At 41.0% G+C, this 14423-nt stretch overlaps 1 long non-coding RNA gene across 1 annotated transcript in view; it reads left to right on the top strand.

Moving 5' to 3' along the window:
* Window positions 1-332: 332 nt before the first annotated feature.
* Window positions 333-14423, top strand: part of LOC130679878 (uncharacterized) — a 63364-nt gene continuing 49273 nt past the window's right edge. Inside the window, exon 1 of the long non-coding RNA XR_008992869.1 lies at window positions 333-3375. This is a non-coding gene — a long non-coding RNA (uncharacterized LOC130679878). The remainder of the gene's footprint in view (window positions 3376-14423) is intronic.

The raw sequence follows: 14423 nt of genomic DNA on the forward strand, positions 1-14423 counted from the left end.
ACCATATGTACTTGGGTTAATATCTGGACTCTTTATTCTGTACCCCTGGTCTATGGGTCTTTTCGTGTGCCAGGACCAAATTGTCTTGATTACTGTGGCTTTGTAGTAGAGCTTGAAGTTGGGAAGTGAGATCCCCCCCGTTTTATTCTTCCTTCTCAGGATTGCTTTGGTTAGTCTGGGTCTTTTGTGGTTCCATATGAATTTTTGAACTATTTGTTCCAGTTTGTAGAAGAATGCTGTTGGCATTTTGAACACAATTGCATTGAATCTGTAGATTGCTTTAGGAGGACGGCTATTTTGACAATATTAATTCTTCCTACACAAGACCATGGGATTAATTTCCATTTATTAGTGTTCTTTTTAATTTCTCTTGAGAGTGTCTTGTAATTTTCAGGGTATCGGTCTTTCACTTCCTTGATTAGGTTTATTCCTAGATATTTTATTCTTTTTGATGCAGTTGTGAATGGAAATGTTTTCCTGAATACTGTTTCTGCTGGTTCATCATTAGTGTACAGGAATGCAACAGATTCTTGTGTATTCATTTTGTATCCTGTAACTTTGCTGAATTCAGATACTAGTTCTAGTAGTTTTGGAGTAGATTCTTCAATGTTTTTTATATACGACATCATGTCATCTGGAAAAAGTGACAGTTTGACTTCTTCCTTACCAATCTGGATGCCTTGTATTTCTTTGTGTTATCTGATTGCTGTGGCTAGGACCTTCAATCCTATGTTGAATAAAAGCGGGGAGAGTGGGCATCCTTGGCTTGTTCCCAACCTTAGGGGAAAAGCTTTCAGATTCTCGCTGTTAAGTATAATGTTGGCTGTGGGTTTGTCATATATGGCCTTCATTATGTTGAGGTACTTGCCCTCTATACCCATTTTGTTGAGAGCTTTTATCATGATGGCTGCTGAACTTTGTCGAATGCTTTTACAGCATCTATGGAGATGATCATATGGTGTTTATCCTTCTTTTTGTTGATGTGGTATATGGTGATGATGGATTTTCGAATGTTGTACCATCCTTGCATCCCTGAGATGAATCCCACTTGGTCATGGTGTATGATCCTTTTGATGTATTTTTGAGTTCTATTTGCAGATATTTTGTTGAGTATTTTTGCATCTATGTTCATCAGGGATATTGGTCTGTAGTTTTCTCTTTTTGTAGCGTCTTTGCTTGATTTTGGTACTTGAGTGATGCTGGCTTTATAGAATGAGTTTGGGAGTGTTCCCTCCTCTTCTGTTTTTTGGAGAACTTTAAGGAGAATGGGTATTATGTCTTCTCTAAATGTCTCACAGAATGCAGCAGTCAATCTATCTGGTCCAGGTGGATTTTGTATTTGGATAGTTTTTTGATTACCAATTCAATTTTGTTGCTGTTGATTGGTCTGTTTCGATTTTATGTTTCTTCCTTGGTCAGTCTTGGAAGATTGTATTTTTCTCGAAGTTGTCCAAGTCTTCTAGTTTACCCAGTTTCTTAGCATATTGATTTTCGTAGTATTCTCTAATAAACCTTGTATTTCTGTTGTGTCCATAGTGATTTTTTTCCTTTCTCATTTCTGATACTGTTGATGTGTATAGATTCTCTTTTCCTCTTAATAAGTCTGGCTAGGGGTTTATCTATTTTGTCTGTTTTCTCAAAGAACCAGCTCTTGGTTTCATTAATTTTTTTCTATTTTATTCTTCTCAATTTTATTTATTTATTCTCTTGTCTTTATTATTTCCCTCCTTCTGCTGACTTGGGGCCTCATTTGTTCTTCTTTTTCCAGTTTCAATGATTGTGAAATTAGACTATTCATTTGGGATTGTTCTTCCTTCTTTAAATAGGCCTGGAGTACTGTATACTTTCCTCTTAGAACTGCTTCGCTGTGTCCCACAGAAGTTGGGTCGTTGTGCTGTTTTCATTTGTCTCCATATATTGCTTGATCTCTGTTTCAGTTTGGTCATTGATCCATTGATTATTTAGGAGCATGTTGTTAAGCCTCGATGTGTTTGTGTGCCTTTTTTGTTTTCTTTGTACAATTTATTTCTAGTTTTATACCTTTGTGATCTGAGAAGTTGGTTGGTAGAATATCAATCTTTTTGAATTTACTGAGTCTCTTTTTGTGGCCTAGTATGTGGTCTATTCTGGAAAATGTTCCATGTGCCCTTGAGAAAAATGTGTATCCTGCAGCTTTTGGGTGTAGAGTTCTGTAGATGTCTGTTAGATCCATCAGTTCTAGGATGTTGTTCAGTGCCTCTGTGTCCTTACTTATTTTCTGCCTGGTTGATCTGTCCTTTGGAGTGAGTGCTGTGTTGAAGTCTCCTAAAATGAGTGCATTGCATTCTATTTCCCCCTTGTATCTGTTTCATGTATGTAGGTGCTCCTGTGTTGGGTGCATAGATAATTATAATGGTTATATCCTCTTGTTCTACTGACCCCTTTATCATTATGGAATGTCGTTATTCTCTCTCTTGTTATAACTTTCTTTGTTTTGAAGTCTATTTTGTCTGATACAAGTACTGCAACTCCTTTTTTTTCTCCCTATTGTTTGCATGAAATATGTTTATCCATCCCTTCACTTTTAGTCTGTGTATGTCTTTGGGTTTGAAGTGAGTCTCTTGTAGGCAGCATATATCTGGGTCTTGCTTTTTTATCCACTCTAACTCTGTGTCTTTTGGTTGGTGCATTCAGTCCATTAACATTTAGAGTGATTATCCGTAGTTATGTACTTAACTACCTTTGCAGGCTTTGGATTCGTGGTTACCAAAGGGTCAAGGGCAGCAGTGCCTGCAGTGCCTGCCGCACGTCACTAGGGGGCGAAGCGGCGCAGGAAGCCGCCCCGGGCTCGCGGGCTCTGCGCGAAAGTCCAAGCGGGCGGCCTGGCGCGTTAGAAAACTGGCGAGGCGGTGGGGGCGGGGCGCGGGGCCGCGAGCCTCCTCCCCTCGGCCAATCAGCGACCGCGGCGGGCGCCTGTGTGCAGCGCGCGCCCTGTGCGGGGCACTTATCCTCTGCGCCGGGCGGGGAGGACGGCAGAAGCGGCGTCTCCTCTGTTCCAGTCGGACTCCTCGGGAGGCGCGGCGCGGCCCGGGCGCCCTGGCTGCGGGGCTGCTGAAGGCGGTCTGACGGAATTTCCCTGCTGACAACTTCGCCGCCGCCTCCGCCCTGTCCCGCGAGGGCAGCCGCCCGATATCGGGCCTCCCCTCGAGCGCGTGAGGACTTGGGGCCGGAGGCAGGCGACGGCCGCCCCTCAGTATGGCCCGCGGGGGTCCCCGCCTGGCCCCGAGCGGCGGCGGCGCGGCGGGCGACCGACTCCAAAGTTGAGCGCAGGCCGGTGGCGCTGGTGGTGGCCGCTCATGACGCTCCAGCTGCACTTGCTCCAGGTGCTGGTTCAAGGTAGGACGGGCGCTGGCGCGGGGACCCCTTTGGAGCGGGGCGGTGGGGGCGGTGGGTTTGCTGGGATGCGGCCGCCAAGCAGGGGGTTCTGTGAGTCTGCTGGTGTTTTTTTCAGTTTTTCTTTGCTGTTATTCTCCACAAATGAGGGAAAATCGCTTTGTACTTGTCTTTCTCCGCCTGGCTTCTTTCACTGAGCATAATACCCTCTAGCCCCATCCATTTTGTTGCAAATGGTAGGATTTGTTCTCTTCTTATAACTGAATAATACTCCATTGCATATATGTACCACATCTTTATCCATTCATGTAGTGATGGACACTTAGGTTGCTTCCATGTCTAGGCTATTGTAAATAGTGCTGTGATAAGCATAGGGGTGCATCTGTCTTTTTGAGACTGTTAAACTGCATTTTTAAGTAAATTCCTGGAGTGGAATTCCCGGGTGAAATGGTATTTCTATTTAGAGTTTTTTGAGGAACCCCCATACTGCTTTCCACAATGTTTGAACTAGTTTACATTCCCACCAGCAGTGTAGGAGGGGTCCCCTTTCTCCGCAACCTCGCCAACATTTGTTGTGTGTGTTTTGGATATTGGCCATCCTAACTGGTGTGAGGTGATATGTCTTTGTGGTTCTGATTTGCATTTCTCTGATGATTAGCGATGTGGAGCATGTTTTCATGTGCCTGTTGGCCATCTGAATTTCTTCTTTGGAAAAGTGTCTGTTCAGCTCCTCTGCCAATTTTTTGATTGGATGATTTGCTTTTTGTTTGTTAAGGTGCATGAGCTCTTTATATAATTTGAATGTCAACCCCTTATCGGGTATGTCATTTATGAATATATTCTCCCATACTGTAGTATGTCTTTTTGTTGTACTGATGGTGTCTTTTGCTTTACACAAGCCTGTTCGCTTGATGTAGTCCCATTTGTTCATGTTTGCTTTCTTTCCCTTGCCCAAGGAGATGGATTCATGATAATGTCTCTCATATTTATATTCAAGAGATTTCTGCCTATGTTTTCTTCTTAAAGTTTTATGGTTTCATGGCATATATTCACGTCTTTGATCCATTTTGAGTTTACTTTTGCGTGTGGGACTACACAGTAATCCAGTTTTGCCAACACCAGTTGTTGAAGAGAGTGTCATTTCCCCATAGTATATCCATGGCCCCTTTATCATATATTAATTGTCCATATATTCTTGGGTTTACATCTTAGCTCTCTGGTCTGTGAGTCTGTTCTTGTGCCAGTACTGAATTGTCTTGATTACTGTGGCTTTGTAGTAGAGCTTGAAGTTGGGGAGCATAATCCCCCCTGCTTTTCTTTTCCTTCTCAGGATTGCTTTGCCTATTCAGGGTCTTTTGTGGTTCCAAATGAGTTTTAGAACTATTTGCTCTTGTTTGTTGAAGAATGCTGTTGGTATTTGGATAGGGATTGCATTGAATCTGTAGATTGCTTTAGATAGGATGGCCATTTTGACAATATTAATTCTTCCTATCCATAAGCATGGGATGCGTTACCATTTATTGGTGTCCTTAGTTTCTCTAATGAGTGTCTTGTAGTTTCATGGTATAGGTCTTTCACTTCCTTGGTTAGGTTTATTCCTAGGTATTTTATTCTTTTGATGCAATTGTGAATGGAATTGATTTACTGATTCTTTCTCCTAGTTCATCATTAGTGTATACGAATGCAACAGATTTCTATGTATTAATTTTGTATCCTGCAAGTTTGCTGAATTCAGATATTAGATCTACTAGTTTTGGAGTGGATCCTTTATGTTTTTTTTTTTTAATTATTATTTTTTATTGAAGGGTAGTTGATGCACAGTATTACATTACATTAGTTTCAAGTGTACAACACAGTGATAAAACATTTATATACATAATTCTAGGTTCCAGCTATCACCCTACCAAGCTGTTACAATATCTTGACTATATTCCTTATGCTATACATTACATCCTGGTTACTTATTTATTTTAGCATTGGAAGTCTGTCCTTTTTTTTTTTTTTTTTTGTGAGGGCATCACTCATATTTCTTGATCAAATGGTTGTTAACGACAATAAAATTCTATATAGGGGAGTCAATGCTCAATGTACAATCATTAATCCACCCCGAGCCTAATTTTCGTCAGTCTCCAATCTTCTGAGGCATAACAAACAAGTTCTTACTTGTAGAACAAATTCTTACATAATGAATAAGTTACATAGTGAACAGTACAAGGGCAGTCATCACAGAAACTTTCGGTTTTGCTCATGCATTATGAACTATAAACAGTCAGTTCAAATATGAATACTCATTTGGTTTTTATACTTGATTTATATGTGGATACCACATTTCTCTCTTTATTATTATTATTTTTAATAAAATGCTGAAGTGGTAGGTAGATACAAGGTATAGGTAGAAAACATAGTTTAGTGTTGTAAGAGAGCAAATGTAGATGATCAGGTGTGTGCCTGTAGACTATGTGTTAATCCAAGCTAGACAAGGGCAATAAAACACCCACGTATGCAGAAGATTTCTCTCAGAACAGGGGGGGTGAGGTTCTAAGCCTCACCTCTGTTGATCCCCAATTTCTCACCTGATGGCCCCCCTGCGACTGTGCCTGTCTTAGGTTGTTCCTCCCTTGAGGAATCTTACCCGTCTCTGGCTAACCAGTCATCTTCCGGGGCCATACAGGGAAATGTGAAGTTGATAAGTGAGAGGGAAGCCTTATTGTTTGAAAAGGTTAGCTTTTTACTTCTTTGCATATTTATGCCCTGTGGCTTCTATGCCCAGCATTTGTCTTGAGGTGTCTTTACCACTTGGAGGAATTATGATACTCGGTAAATTCGATATGAGGCACGAATTCTATTTAAGGGTTGTAATTAGGAAAGGAGAAGAAAAGCTATAGAAGTAGCAGGCAGCAAAAAACCTGGGAAGATTGATTATTTCTTTGACATATCTTCTCGTAGAGTAACTTCAGCATGTATAGGTTTTAAGCTACTACTTAAATTGCGCACACACATTAACATAATAGGAGTATAGTTACATAACCAAAGCATATCTGTAATTACCAGCCATCTCCAGTGAAACCAAGAAAACCAGTTAGGCACCTTAGGCATTTGTGAAAACTTATCTATGATATGGTGGACATTGTCCAACTGAACTTGAACAGTCTGAGAGAAATCAGACAAATTAAAACAACCCATTCCTGGGGAATGTTCACATCCCTTATGTTCTTTTAACAGTAAATAGTCTGTAGTTGTAAGATTTTGGAGCGCTACAATTTGCACTTCTCCTAGTTCTTGGTTGAGTTCCAACAGTATAGATCCAGTCAAATTTGTTGTTTTACTGTATGCACAGGCCAGCTTAGATATCTCCTTCCTCATTCCCATGGCAAGTCCAGGAGCTGGTGGGATGAGTGCATCTACAGCTGTAGCAGTGCGTGGATCTTTGGTGGGGTTTTTTCATGATCATCTTCTGGCATGCGTCTTCCAGAGAGTGCTGATGTTGGAAGTTCTCTTTCATATCGTATCTTAGTTCATTTTCGGGATAGCCCAATTAGGCTTTGATCTTCTGTATAGACGCAAACAGACCCTTTGCCTACACTCATATATGCCCTTTATACCCTTGTGTAGAACTCATTGGAGGTTACCACACAGGAACTGCCCTTTTTTTTTTTTTTTGCTTTGTTTTTGGAATCGCTAATCTACACTTACATGACGAATATTATGTTTACTAGGCTCTCCCCTATACCAGGTCTCCCCTATAAACCCCTTTACAGTCACTGTCCATCAGCTTAGCAAAATGTTGTAGAATCCCTACTTGCCTTCTCTGTGTTGTACAGCCCTCCCTTTTCTCCTACCCCCCCATGCATGTTAATCTTAAAACCCCCCTACTTCTCCCCCCCTTATCCCTCCCTACCCACCCATCCTCCCCAGTCCCTTTCCCTTTGGTACCTGTTAGTCCATTCTTGAGTTCTGTGATTCTGCTGCTGTTTTGTTCCTTCAGTTTTTCCTTTGTTCTTATATTCCACAGATAAGTGAAATCATTTGGTATTTCTCTTTCTCCGCTTGGCTTGTTTCACTGAGCATAATACCCTCCAGCTCCATCCATGTTGCTGCAAATGATTGGATTTGCCCTTTTCTTATGGCTGAGTAGTATTCCATTGTGTATATGTACCACATCTTCTTTATGCATTCATCTATCGATGGACATTTAGGTTGCGTCCAATTCTTGGCTATTGTAAATAGTGCTGCGATAAACATAGGGGTGCATCTGTCTTTCTCAAACTTGATTGCTGCGTTCTTAGGGTAAATTCCTAGGAGTGGGATTCCTGGGTCAAATGGTAATTCTGTTTTGAGCATTTTGATGTACCTCCATACTGCTTTCCACAATGGTTGAACTAACTTACATTCCCACCAGCAGTGTAGGAGGGTTCCCCTTTCTCCACAGCCTCGCCAACATTTGTTGTTCTCTGTCTTTTGGATGGCAGCCATCCTTACTGGTGTGAGGTGATACCTCATTGTAGTTTTAATTTGCATTTCTCTGATAATTTGCGATGTGGAGCATCTTTTCATGTGTCTGTTGGCCATCTGTATTTCTTTTTTGGAGAACTGTCTGTTCACTTCCTCTGCCCATTTTTTAATTGGGTTATTTGTTTTTTGTTTGTTGAGGCGTGTAAGCTCTTTATATATTCTGGATGTCAAGCCTTTATCGGATGTGTCATTTTCAAATATATTCTCCCATACTGTAGGGATCCTTTTTGTTCTATCGATGGTGTCTTTTGCTGTACAGAAGCTTTTCAGCTTAATATAGTCCCACTTACTCATTTTTGCTGTTGTTTTCCTTGCCCGGGGAGATATGTTCAAGAAGAGGTCACTCATGTTTATGTCTAAGAGGTTTTCGCCTATGTTTTCTTCCAAGAGTTTAATGGTTTCATGGCTTACATTCAGGTCTTTGATCCATTTTGAGTTTACTTTTGTATATGGGGTTAGACAATGGTCCAGTTTCATTCTCCTACACGTAGCTGTCCAGTTTTGCCAGCACCACCTGTTGAAGAGACTGTCATTTTGCCATTGTATGTCCATGGCTCCTTTATCAAATATTAATTGACCATATATGTCTGGGTTAATGTCTGGATTGTCTAGTCTGTTCCATTGGTCTGTGGCTCTGCTCTTGTGCCAGTACCAAATTGTCTTGATTACTATGGCTTTATAGTAGAGCTTGAAGTTGGGGAGTGAGATCCCCCCTACTTTATTCTTCTTTCTCAGGATTGCTTTGGCTATTCGAGGTCTCTGGTGTTTCCATATGAATTTTTGAATTATTTGTTCCAGTTCATTGAAGAATGTTGCTGGTAGTTTCATAGGGATTGCATCAAATCTGTATATTGCTTTGGGCAGGATGGCCATTTTGACGATATTAATTCTTCCTAGCCACGAGCATGGGATGAGTTTCCATCTGTTAGTGTCCCCTTTAATTTCTCTTAAGAGTGACCTGTAGTTTTCAGAATATAAGTCTTTCACTTCCTTGGTTAGGTTTATTCCTAGGTATTTTATTTTTTTTGATGCAATTGTGAATGAAGTTGTTTTCCTGATTTCTCTTTCTGTTGGTTCATTGTTAGTATATAGGAAAGCCACGGATTTCTGTGTGTTGATTTTGTATCCTGCAACTTTGCTGTATTCCGATATCAGTTCTAGTAGTTTTGGGTGGAGTGTTTAGGGTTTTTTATGTACAGTATCATGTCATCTGCAAATAGTGACAGTTTAACTTCTTCTTTACCAATCTGGATTCCTTGTATTTCTTTATTTTGTCTGATTGCCGTGGCTAGGACCTCCAGTACTATGTTAAATAACAGTGGAGAGAGTGGGCATCCCTGTCTAGTTCCCGATCTCAGAGGAAATGCTTTCAGTTTCTCGCTGTTCAATATAATGTTGGCTGTGGGTTTATCATAGATGGCCTTTATTATGTTGAGGTACTTGCCCTCTGTTCCCATTTTGCTGAGAGTTTTAATCATGAATGGACGTTGAACTTTGTCAAATGCTTTTTCGGCATCTATGGATATGATCATGTCGTTTTTGTCTTTCTTTTTGTTGATGTGGTGGATGATATTGATGGACTTTCGAATGTTGTACCATCCTTGCATCCCTGGGATGAATCCCACTTGGTCATGGTGTATGATCCTTTTGATGTATTTTTGAATTCGGTTTGCTAATATTTTGTTGAGTATTTTTGCATCTACGTTCATCAGGGATATTGATCTGTAGTTTTCTTTTTTGGTGGGGTCTTTGCCTGGTTTTGGTATTAGGGTGATGTTAGCTTCATAGAATGAGTTTGGGAGTATCGCCTCCTCCTCTATTTTTTGGAAAACTTTAAGGAGAATGGGTATTATGTCTTCCCTGTATGTCTGATAAAATTCCGAGGTAAATCCATCTGGCCCGGGGGTTTTGTTCTTTGGTAGTTTTTGGATTACCGCTTCAATTTCGTTGCTGGTAATTGGTCTGTTTAGATTTTCTGTTTCTTCCTGGGTCAATCTTGGAAGGTTGTATTTTTCTAGGAAGTTGTCCATTTCTCCTAGGTTTCCCAGCTTGTTAGCATATAGGTTTTCATAGTATTCTCCAATAATTCTTTGTATTTCTGTGGGGTCCGTCGTGATTTTTCCTTTCTCGTTTCTGATACTGTTGATTTGTGTTGACTCTCTTTTCTTCTTAATAAGTCTGGCTAGAGGCTTATCTATTTTGTTTATTTTCTCGAAGAACCAGCTCTTGGTTTCATTGATTTTTGCAATTGTTTTATTCTTCTCAATTTTATTTATTTCTTCTCTGATCTTTATTATGTCCCTCCTTCTGCTGACCTTAGGCCTCATTTGTGCTTCTTCTTCCAATTTCGATAATTGTGTCCAATTTCGATAATTGTGACATTAGACCATTCATTTGGGATTGTTCTTCCTTTTTTAAATATGCTTGGATTGCTATATACTTTCCTCTTAAGACTGCTTTTGCTGCGTCCCACAGAAGTTGGGTCTTAGTGTTGTTGTCGTCATTTGTTTCCATATATTGCTGGATCTCCATTTTGATTTGGTCATTGATCCATTGATTATTTAGGAGCGTGTTGTTAAGCCTCCATGTGTTTGTGAGCCTCTTTGCTTTCTTTGTACAGTTTATTTCTAGTTTAATGCCTTTGTGGTCTGAAAAGTTGGTTGGTAGGATTTCAATCTTTTGGAATTTTCTGAGGCTCTTTTTGTGGCCTAGTATATGGTCTATTCTGGAGAATGTTCCATGTGCACTTGAGAAGAATGTATATCCCGCTGCTTTTGGATGTAGAGTTCTATAGATGTCTATTAGGTCCATCTGTTCTAGTGTGTTGTTCAGTGCTTCCGTGTCCTTACTTATTTTCTGCCCAGTGGATCTATCCTTTGGGGTGAGTGGTGTGTTGAAGTCTCCTAGAATGAATGCATTGCAGTCTATATCCCCCTTTAGTTCTGTTAGTATTTGTTTCACATATGCTGGTGCTCCTGTGTTGGGTGCATATATATTTAGAATGGTTATATCCTCTTGTTTGACTGAGCCCTTTATCATTATGTAGTGTCTTTCTTTATCTCTTGTTACTTTCTTTGTTTTGAAGTCTATTTTGTCTGATATTAGTACTGCAACCCCTACTTTCTTCTCGCTGTTGTTTGCCTGAAATGTGTTTTTCCATCCCTTGAATTTTAGTCTGTACATGTCTTTGGGTTTGAGGTGAGTTTCTTGTAAGCAGCATATAGATGGGTCTTGCTTTTTTATCCATTCTGTTACTCTGTGTCTTTTGATTGGTGCATTCAGTCCATTTACATTTAGGGTGACTATTGAAAGATATGTACTTATTGCCATTGCAGGCCTTAAATTCGTGGTTACCAAAGGTTCAAGGTTAGCCTCTTTAGTATCTTACTGCCTAACTTAGCTCGCTTATTGAGCTGTTATATACACTGTCTGGAGATTCTTTTCTTCTCTCCCTTCTTGTTCCTCCTCCTCGATTCTTCATATGTTGGGTGTTTTGTGCTGTGCTCTTTCTAGGAGTGCTCCCATCTAGAGCGGTCCCTGTAAGATGTCCTGTAGAGGTGGTTTGTGGGAAGCAAATCCCCTCACCTTTTTTCTTGTCTGGGAATTGTTTAATCCCACCGTCATATTTGAATGATAGTCGTGCTGGATACAGTATCCTTGGTTCAAGGCCCTTCTGTTTCATTGTATTAAATATATCATGCCATTCTCTTCTGGCCTGTAGGGTTTCTGTCGAGAAGTCTGATGTTAGCCTGATGGGTTTTCCTTTATAGGTCACCTTTTTCTCTCTAGCTGCCTTTAAAACTCTTTCTTTGTCCTTGATCTTTGCCATTTTAATTATTATGTGTCTTGGTGTTGTCCTCCTTGGATCCTTTCTGTTGGGGGTTCTGTGTATTTCCGTGGTCTGTTCGATTATTTCCTCCCCCAGTTTGGGGAAGTTTTCAGCAATTATTTCTTCTAAGATACTTTCCATCTCTTTTCCTCTCTCTTCTTCTTCTGTAACCCCTATAATATGGATATTGTTCCTTTTGGATTGGTCACACAGTTCTCTTAACATTGTTTCATTCCTGGAGATCCTTTTATCTCTCTCTCTGTCAGCTTCTATGTGTTCCTGTTCTCTGGTTTCAATTCCATCAATGGCCTCTTGCATCCTATCCATTCTGCTTGTAAACCCTTCCAGAGTTTGTTTCATTTCTGCGATCTCCTTTCTGGCATCTGTGATCTCCGTCCGGACTTCATCCCATTTCTCTTGCGTATTTCTCTGCATCTCTGTCAGCATGTTTATGATTCTTATTTTGAATTCTTTGTCAGGAAGACTGGTTAGGTCTGTCTCCTTCTCTGGTGTTGTCTCTGTGATCTTTGTCAGCCTGTAGCTTTGCCTTTTCATGGTGATAGGAATAGTCTGCAGAACTGGGACGAGTGACGGCTGGATGGACTTCCTTTCTTGTTGGTTTGTGGCCCTCCTCTCCTGGGAGAACAGCGACCTCTAGTGGCTTGTGCTGCGCAGCTGCACGCAGACAGGGTTTCTGCTTCCTGCCCGGCTGCTATGGAGTTAATCTCCGCTGTTGCTGTGGGCGTGGCCTGGCTCGGGCAGCTGCTCCAAAATGGTGGAGTCGCGTTGGAGCAGGAGCTGCTGGGAGGCTATTTATCTCCGTAAGGGGCCTCCCTGCTCCCTGCAGCCCAGGGCTTAGGGTGCCCAGAGATCCCCGGATTCCCTACCCCTGGATTAAGTGACCCGCCCTGCCCCTTTAAGACTTCCAAAAAGCACCCGCCAAAACAAAACGACGACCACCAAAGAAAGAAAAAAATTTTTAAATTAAAAAAAAAATGTTTTTTTTTTTTTTTTTAATTAATTATTTTTTATTGAAGGGTAGTTGACACACAGTATTACATTACATGAGTTTCAAGTGTACAACACAGTGGTAGAACATTTATATACATAATTCTAGGTTCCAGCTATCACCCTACCAGGCTGTTACAATATCTTAAAAAATGGTTTTTAATTAAAAAAAAAAAAAAAAAGGTGGTCGTTCGTTTTTCTTTATTCTCCGGTTCCAGCCTCAGGCCTCTGCTCACCGGTCTTGCTGCCCTGTTCCCCTAGTATTGGGGTCCCTATCCCTTTAAGACTTCCAAAAAGCGCTCGCCAAAACAAAACAGCAAAAAAGCAAAAGAAAAAAAAAAAATGGTCGCGCGCTTTTCTTATGTCCTCTGGAGCCCAGCCTCCAGTGCCCGCTCACTGTTCTTGCTGCCCTGTTTTCCTAGTATCGAGCGCCCTGCACTCTGGCCCGGATGGCTGGGGCTGGGTGTTCGGCAGCCCTGGGCCCCGTCTCCCTCCCGCTCAGCCTATTCTTCTCCCGCCGGGAGCTGGGGGCAGGGGCGCTCGGCTCCCGCGGGGCCGGGGCTTGTATCTTACCCCTTTCACCAGTCGCTGGGTTCTGTCAGGTGCGGATGTGGTCTGGATATTGTCCTGTGTCCTCTGGTCTTTATTCTAGGAAGGGTTGTCTTTGTTATATTTTCATAGATATATGTTGTTTTGGGAGGAGATTTCCGCTGCTCTACTCACGCCGCCATCTTCCGCCCTCCTTTATGTTTTTTTATGTACAATATCACGTCATGTGCAATCAGTGTCAGTTTAACTTCTTCCTTACCAATCTGGATGCCTTTTATTTCTCTTTGTTGTTTGAGTGCTATGGCTAGGAAGTCCAGAACTGTGTTGAATAAAAGTGGGGAGAGTGGGCATCCTTGTCTTATTCTCAATCTTAAAGGAAAAGCCTTCAGCTTCTCTCTGTTAAGTATGATGTATGTTGGCTGTGGGTTTGTCATATATGGCCTTCACATGTTGAGGTGCTTGCCCTCTATACCCAATCTGTTGAGAGTTTTTATCATAAATGGATGTTGAATTTTGTTGAGTATTTTTTCAACTTCTATGGTGATGATTATGTGGTTTTTGTACGTTTTGTTGATGTGATGGATAATGTTGATGGATTTTCAAATGTTGTATCATCCTTGCAATTCTGGAATAAACCTATTTGATCATGATGGATGATCTTTCTGATGTATTTTGAATTTGGTTTGGAGTATTTTGTTGAGTATTCTTGCATCTATATTCATCAGGGATATTGGCTTGCAATTTTCTTTTTTTGTGATGTCTTTGCCTGGTTTTGGCATTGGAGTGATGCTGGCCTCATAGAATGAGCGTAAGTCCCTCCTCTTCTACTTTTTGGAAAACTTTAAGCAGGATGGGTATTAGGTCTTCACTACATGTTTCATAAAATTCAGCGGTGAAGCCATATAATCCAGGGGTTTTTTTCTTAGGTAGTTTGTTGATCACGAATTCAGTTTCGTTACTGGTAATTGGACTGTTCAGATTTTCTGTTTCTCCCTGGGTCAGCCTTGCTAGGTTGTATTTTTCTAGAAAGTTGTCCATTTCTTCTAGGATATGCAGTTTGTTAGCATATAATTTTTATAGTATTTTCTAATAATTTTTTTTTCTGTGGCATCTGTAGTGATTTTCCATTTCTCATTTCTGATTTTGTTTATGT

The sequence above is a fragment of the Manis pentadactyla genome, chromosome 12 (assembly GCF_030020395.1).
Source record: "Manis pentadactyla isolate mManPen7 chromosome 12, mManPen7.hap1, whole genome shotgun sequence".
Lineage (NCBI taxonomy): Eukaryota > Metazoa > Chordata > Mammalia > Pholidota > Manidae > Manis > Manis pentadactyla.